The sequence below is a fragment of the Dromiciops gliroides genome, chromosome 4, assembly GCF_019393635.1.
Source record: "Dromiciops gliroides isolate mDroGli1 chromosome 4, mDroGli1.pri, whole genome shotgun sequence".
Classification (NCBI taxonomy): Eukaryota; Metazoa; Chordata; class Mammalia; order Microbiotheria; family Microbiotheriidae; genus Dromiciops; species Dromiciops gliroides.
This window is the reverse complement of record NC_057864.1, coordinates 115,927,516-115,935,882: the sequence shown is the minus strand read 5'-3', so window position 1 is coordinate 115,935,882 and position 8,367 is coordinate 115,927,516.

The following is an 8,367-nucleotide window of genomic DNA, read 5'->3' as shown; positions in this document are numbered from 1 at the left end:
TCGATATCTATTTTTTAAAAACTTTTATTGTTATTCCAGATTTCCTAATCAGCCATTCATTCTAAGCTTTAGTACTATAGATATGTTCCTTTCAGGACAATGCCACACTTTTTGATTCATCTTCTGCTACTTACCCTTGCTCCCACTTTGTGTATGCATGCATCTTTTAGAAATCTCAAGTTCCTTATGAATTCCCTGTGCATCCACATTCATCTATTTAGCAACACTCTTTTTTTCTTCTGTTTGGATTTGTTCTTTTGTGCTGCTGCATCCAAAGTGTACTTACCACCTATGACCAAGCCCCAGTTATTAATGCTTCAAATATGTACTCCTGGTGGCCACTAACCACCCCAGGTGTCTTAGGTAACCTACTGAAAGCTTGTAATAAAGCTCTTATTTGGGGCAGCTAGGTGGCGTAGTGAATAGAGCACCAGACGTGGATTCAGGAGGACCTGAGTTCAAATCCAGCCTCAGACACTTGACACTTACTAGCTGTGTGACGCTGGGTAAGTCACTTAACCCCAATTGCCTCACCCAAATAAATAAATAAAGCTCTTGTTTTACTGTGTAGGCATTTATATATGCTTGTGGAATCTTCATGCAGCTAAATCCATTTGTTTTCCTATTTTATTACTCAAAAAAATTCCCTATCATATGAAAACATGGAGTACTGAAGTCTAATTCTTCAAATCACTTCCATGTAACCATTGCATAAGAGACTCCAATAGCATCAATATCCTAAATATGCATTAGGGACAGCTTTTTCTTCTCTTATTCTATATCACCCCACCCAGGAAACCTGGTAAAATATGAGCATAGCACTTCCAATAAGCCAAGATTGAATACCCACTTTGTTATCATAAGGTTCCCAACATTAAAACATAAAGTTTTAGTAAAAGGAAGGAAATGAAACAGAATCCTTTAAACAAGTGTGCATTAGTCCCAACAACCTACATAAATCTTCAGATAGTTTTTGAGTCCAGATCTGAACTCAGGAAGATGAGTCTTCTTGGATCCAAGCCCAGTGCTCTATTCACTGTACCATCTAGCTGCTCTCTGGTCTGTTGCATTCTATTAGAATAGAAGCTCCTCATATAGGCAGGAATAATTTTGCCTCTTTTGCACTTATATCCCCAGTTCTTAGCTGAGTAACTGGCAATTAGTAACAGTGTTTGATGAATGATTGAACCTAGGACTTTGTGACTCTAGATCTAGCTCTCCACCCACAATGACATCTAATAAGCAGAAGGGTATGAGGGAACAGGGGAACCCTTCTAGAGATTCTCTAAACAGTGCTTTAAAGTTTTAGTAACCTAGTTTACTGGATATTAGAAAAATGAGGGGAGAAGAGATTTTAAGGTTTGATTCTACAATCAGTTTTCTAGTGCGTGTTCCCTGTCTAATCAGTTCTACTCAAGATAACTTTGCAAACTTTTTTTGATTTGTTGACCTGTAACCCTTAGGACAGAATTTTTCATGTGATATAAGGCCTCAATTATTCTTTGGGGGATTCTTCAGCTTTCTGGTTCACTATTTTCACCCAGAAAATGAAGGGACAGCATCATAGGACATCACCCCATGTGTCATCAACTTTCTTCCAAGAACACAGTTTACAAAATTCAAAAAAATTAAGTGTCTACTTATAGACTGAAGAAAAAAAAAATAACTCTCAACAAAATGGTGCTAACATTGCTCACTTTCATCTCTTTTCTTCCATCTCTTTGCAATTCCCAGAAGGTGATATATTTCCCCCAGAGAAAACATGTCTCCATTCTAGGCCCCACCTTGATGCAGAGAGAAAGTTCCCAAGTTTGTCTCAGTAATAGTCACAGTTCAAAAGAAATGTCAAGCAAAGGTACTCTAATCCAAAGACCCTCTGGGGTATGCTGATCACCAGCACCATCAAATTTTGACTTCATAAAAGTCTTCCCGAGATTAAAGAACACATCCCATCCCTTTTTATCTCCTAGGAGACCTCCACAATAGATTCCATATCTACACATATTTAGCAGCAAACATTAATATCTTCTTTTCTCTAGGCAGTGTCCCTTCTACTTAAGAAAGCATAGAGACTACTAATTTTGTTTTTGAAGGAAGAGTGATAGGAACATTAGGTGAAGATGAATATATTGTTCTTGAATTTGTGACTGACAAGATCACCAAGGATCATGATTTATGTACTTGAGATTTTAGGAAAGAAGATTTTCAAAAATTCGGAGAAAACATTTATGGTCCTATTCACCAGAGACTCTGAAATGGAAGGTGGTACAAGAAGGATAAAAGGATCTCACAAACAAAATTTGAAGATGGAATCGTAATTGCAATGAGGAAGAAAAATGATAGTTACCTAGAGAGAATAATGAAGCCATTAATCCTTGCAGGAGTTCCTTGATAAAATAAACAAATATAATATGATAAACATTTATTAAAGACCTGCTATTTACACAAGACTGTGCTAGGCACTACGGAAGATATAAGTTTAGATAAGACACAATCCCTGCTCTGAAAAACCTTATGGTATCACAGGTTACTTTTCCTCCTTTCTCAAGGAATTTTCTATTTGATCCAATTTTCCTTTCCACCCAGACTTCTGTCCTTAGACTTGGGGACTGCAGTGGGCAAGTGGATGAAAAAGGAGAACAATTGTCACCAACCAGAGGGATCAGAGAAGATTTCTTTAAAGTGGTATTCCAAGTTTAGAGTAACTAGGAAGCATTTTTATCAGCTCTTCCTTCCTTCCCTCCAGTCATATAAAATATCCTTACCACTTCCCTATCCCTTAATCTTATTTCCTCTTGTCTTTGGCAAAGTCTTGTTTTATTTCATTTATCTGCAACCTTCTACCCAAACATACATATACAGCACTTGCTTCTTCTCATTATCCTACACATAAATTTATTTCTCCCCTATTCCAAAAAGCCTTTCCTTTCCCCTCCTAAAGTTTTAGAATATTGCCTAGGGCCTTGAGATGTTAAGGGGCATGCTCAGGGTCACAAAGCCAATATGTGTCATAGGCAAGATTTTATCCCAGCTACTATCAATGTTTCAATTCCATACTTCCCACTCCCTTCTCAACTCTCCTTGAAACCAGAATTCCACCCCTGCCACTGTTGAAGCTTCTCTAAATAAAGTCAACAATGGCCCAATCAATGGCCTTTTTTGTTTCCATTCTTTTTTTTTAACTCCTTGAAGCTTTAGACACTCTTAACCACTTCCTCCTCCTGTATCTCTCTCCTCTCTTGGCTGCAGAGATAGCACCTTTTCCTGGTTTTCCCACATCATTAATCAATCAATGAGCAATTTATTAAATTCTTACAATATTCCAGGCATTGTTGTATGCACTGAGGACACAAATACAAATGCAGTGAGGGACCAGCCATATAGGAGTGTTGTCGTCAAAGCACACTAAGAATCTTCTGCCTGATCACAAAGCACATGAGGACACTTTATGAGCTTGCTTCTAGAAGTTTATGAAGGTATGTAATGGAAAACTCCCTGCTTGCCACAGGTACACTATGCCTTTTAGGTTACTGCACTGGACCTGACATGTATGACTTAAATTGAATTGCTGGCTTTCATAGGGAGGGATTAGGAGGGAGGGAAGAAGAAAATTTAGATCACAAAGGTTTTTTTTTAAAAAATCAAAGTGAAAAGTAATAAAGAGCAAGAGGAGTTCAGAGAAACCTGGAAGGACTTACATGAACTGATGCTGACTGAGAGGAGCAGAACCAGGAGAACATTGTATACAGTAACAGCAACATTGTGTGATGAACAATGGTTCTAGACTTGGCTCTTTTTAGCAATGCAATGCTCCAAAACAATTTCAAAGAACTTTATAATAGAAAATGTTCTCAATATCCAGAAAAAAGAACTGTGGTTTATGAAGGCAGATTGAACCATGCTATTTCTACTTTGGGGCTGGTGTTTTTTTCCTTCTTTTTTGAGGTTTTTCCCTTGTGCTCTGATTATTCTTTCACAGTATGATTAATGCAGAAATATATTTAATGTGATTGCACATATATATAACCTATATTAGATTTCTTTCTGTCTTGGGGAGGAGGGAGGGAAGGGAGTGTGGGAGGAAAATTTGGAACTGAAAATCCTATGAAAACAAATGTTGAAAACTATCCTTATATGTAACTGGAAAATAATAAAATACTGAAAAAAAAATGAGACTTGGGTACTACTGATTATATTAAGGAAATATTAACCAGGCACTGGTTAGGTGATAGTAAAGAGACAATTGGTAGTTGATATTGGAGGAACACATTGGAAGGGTACTTGAGCCTATAGCATTAGAAAAATACCCCCAGTCCTTCAAAGGTACCCCTAGGACCTTGAAGGGAGATAAAGCCAACTTTGCTCTGGGGAACCAACTTATCAATGGTCATGGGAATTGGGATAAGGAGACTAAGAGTTTATAAAAGACTATTCATAGAATTAAATAGCTGGTTATTTTTGTTTGTGCCTCATTCTTTTATTCCCTTTTTTTTGTGGGGCAATGGGGGTTAAGTGACTTGCCCAGGGTCACACAGCTAGTAAGTGTCAAGTGTCAGGGGCCAAATTTGAACTCAGGTACTCCTGAATCCAAAGACAGTGTTTTATCCACTGTGCCACCTAGCTGTCCCCTTGTCCCTCATTCTTGAAGAAGACCATGATATCAAGATGATGTCATGATTTGTAGTGAATTGGATTTTTAAGTAAGGGAGGGCTGTGCAAAGTCACCAACCTCACTCTCTCCTCCAGAGCCATCTGGGTCCAGGGGCAAGATACATATTAGGACAACTAGAGATAGCCCCAGATGTTTTAAGGCAATTGGGCTTAAGTGACATGCCCAGGGTCACACAACTAGTACCTGTCTGCAGGTGGATTTGAACTCAGGTCCTCCCAACTTCAGGGTCAACATTCTATCCACTGCACCACCTAGCTCCCCCTATGAAATGAAATAACCCTTATTCTAAAGGAGCATATATTTTATTTGAGAGAAATCAAGTGTGTGTCTCTGGATTCCCTTACAACCCCTTCATGGGGGAGTTCTCCAAAGGTATGTTCCTAACTCTCTTCTCTTCCCTACTGCATCCCTCAATAATCTCATTCCCTTCCATGCTTTCAACAACCATCTCTGTATAAATGACTACTACAGCTCTCATTTTAATTCCATTCTCTTTTCTGAGCTCCAAACCTACAGACACAAGGGCCAGCATAAAATCTCCCACCTAGATGTTCCCTTGACACCTCAAACTCAACATGTCCAACACCAAGCTTTTGATCTTTCTTTCCTAAGCCTGATTCCTTGATTTGACTGTCTCTTCCTTCTCTTCATTTCCATCACCAAGTCCATAAACTCGGAGCTACTACTCTTTAACTTTCACCTCTTCCCCACCCTTCATATCCAACCCATTGTTAGGTGCTGTAGATTCCATCTCCACAATTGCTATCCAATCTACCTTTTTCTTCTGTCTTCCCAGTATCACTATAGGTTTTCATTAGTGGACTGCATCAGTGCAATCCATTAGTGGATTGCAACATTCTCCTAGCAGGATTTGATGCCTCTACTCTTTCTTCTCTCTGATTCATCCTTCAGACCACTGATTGAATAATATTTCTTAGGCATAGATCTCAGTATGATACCCTTGGCTCTAAACATTCTAAGTTGGCTCTCTTCCAAATAAAGTTTAAACTCTGACTGACTTTCAAGGACCCTCACAGGCTAGTGTCTCATTGCCTTTTCTAGTCATTTCAAACTACTCTCCTTGATATATTCCATGCATGGGTCCAAAAAAGCCAGTTCTTTCCTCATCACCAAGAAACATGGAGTCTCCAAAGCTTTGTTCATGCTGTTCTTGCATTAAAATGCTACTTCCTCCAGAGAGCCTTCCCCAATATCCTTGGTCAAGAATAACTACACTAGGGCAGCTAGGTGGCTCTGTAGATAAAGCACTAGCCCTGAATTTCAGGAGTACCTGAGTTCAAATCCGGACTCAGACATTTGACACTTAATAGCTGTGTGACCATGGACAAGTCACTTAACCCTCGTTTCCCGGCCCCCCCAAAATAAAAAAGATAACTACACTACCCCTTCACCTTGTACCTCAAATTTCCTTTGATGACTTTCAAATATAATGATTGTATCACATCATTTATTGTAATTACTGAATAGTTATTATAACATATTAATTTCTTATTCAGAGAAGCCTGTATTTGGAATCAGGAATACTCCTCTTTATGAGTTCAAATCTGGCCTCAGGCACTTACTAGCTGTGTGACCCTGAGCAAGTCACTTAACCTTGTTTACCTCAGTTTTTTCATCTGTAAAATGAACTGGAAAAGGAAATGACAAACCACTCCAGTATCTTTGCCAAGAAGACTCCAAATGGGATCACAAAGAGTCAGAAACAACTGAAATGACTGAACAACAACAGCAACATTATTAATTACAATTATTTCTGTGGTGTCTCCTCCATTAGATCATAAATTCCAGTAAGGCTGAGATCAGACATGTTCTGAAGCCTGCTCCTATAGGCTGAAGAGAGCTGATTATAACATTTTTAGTCTGAGCATTTATGACTTAGAAATGGGCAAATGATGCAAACCAGGACTTAATACATTGTTTTGACTATCTAGATTTTCAAAAGTGGTGCAGAAAATGTTAATAATATAGATTGAACTAAAAAAGCCAGTTGTTAAACATTTATCAGCACACCCTTTGTTGAGCCCATGCTTTACTTAAGCTTTGTACTGTACTGCCCTAATCTTCTAATAAGTGTTCAGCAATATTGTGTTGTTTGTTTAGTAACATTCCTACCTTTGTTTAGGAAATCTCAAATTAATAAGTCTGGTATTCTTGCAAAGTACTGTTGATGTTGTTATTATCTAAAGGGATGGGTGCTTTAAGAATCTAGGGCTTGTTACTACACTTAAAGAAGCCATTTTCCTCAAGTTTCTAATGAAAAATTTCTAAAATTCCTACTATTTTTTTAAAATATTTTTTTCATTTTTTTTCTCATTAATTTCAGCATTTTGTTGTAGCTCCTTCCATAAAACTGATTAATGATTCATTGTATGTTGTTTTTCCTCTCCCCCTGCAAGACTTAAATCAACTTGTGCTCAGTAAATTTTTAAAATTCATAACATTTTAACTGGAATAGGTCTTACAATTGATCTAACTCAACATCTTGATTTTATAGATGACAGAGGTGAAGACCAAAGAGATTAGGTGACTTATCTAAGGTCACATAATTATTTAGTAAAAGCATAGGGACTAAATCCTGTGTCTTTTAGACTCTGTAGTCCAAACTGTTCATTATTTGTTGGACTTCTCTTTCATTGTCATCATCATCAATGGAAAGAGTGATGCATTTGGAATCAGAGGAACAGTATACCAACCATACTGGAATTATCTATATGATGTTGGGCAAATTCATTAAACTTTTCTGTGCCTCAGCTGCCTTTCCTATAAAATGACAGGTTTGGATACAATGACCACACAGGTCTCTTCTAGCTCTAAATCTATGGGCTTGGTTTTTAATTGGACCTTTGATCCCAGTTGTATAGAAAAGTTCCGATATGGAAATTCCCTCAATTTAATGCAAATTGGCAGATCCTTCATAGCTTATAGTCTTGGAAAACTATTAGGAACAAAGCAAGATTAGATGAGATTTCCACAGTCACAAAGCTAGTATGTGAGAGACAGTATTTGAATTCAGGTCTTCCTAAATCCTAGGCCTCCTATTTACTACACCATGCATAGGAAAAGGGATAGAATTTGGACCTTCAATTTTCCTGGTGTAAGGAACTCCCAGTAAGGCATTTTCTTTACCAGTAAGTACAGGTCAGTAGGATCTTCACAGTCTTATAGCCTAAGAGAATTGCCTAATGCACTGAAAGTTTAATTGATGGTGGCACAAGTAAACATCAAAATGGGACTTGAACCAGGTCTTCTTGGCTCTGAGGCCAATTCTTTATCCACTAACTCATTCTGCTTTTTGTCTTACTATTATGTACATATAAATATACCAACCTTCCTATATCCTGCTGACAAAAAACTGCATCACCTCAACAGACTAAGTAAGCAGTACTGCATTCTTGACCATGAAAGAAATTAGAAATCTCAGAAATTTACCTTTCCAGCAAGGTGGGGAAATTAAATTATTTTCAGGGCCAACCATAATGAAGGGAAGGAAGAGGGTTACATGACCAACAAGATGGAAAAAGTGTCCCTAACTCTAACCCTCAAAAACAATGAATTAGGAAGAGAGACACAATTTATTATGGATGTGAGTAGCAGCAGCATCAAGTTTCCCTGAGGCCTGTTCTTCTTGTTCTAGTCAGATAGACAGCTGTCAGGTATAGGCTTAATATTAAAAG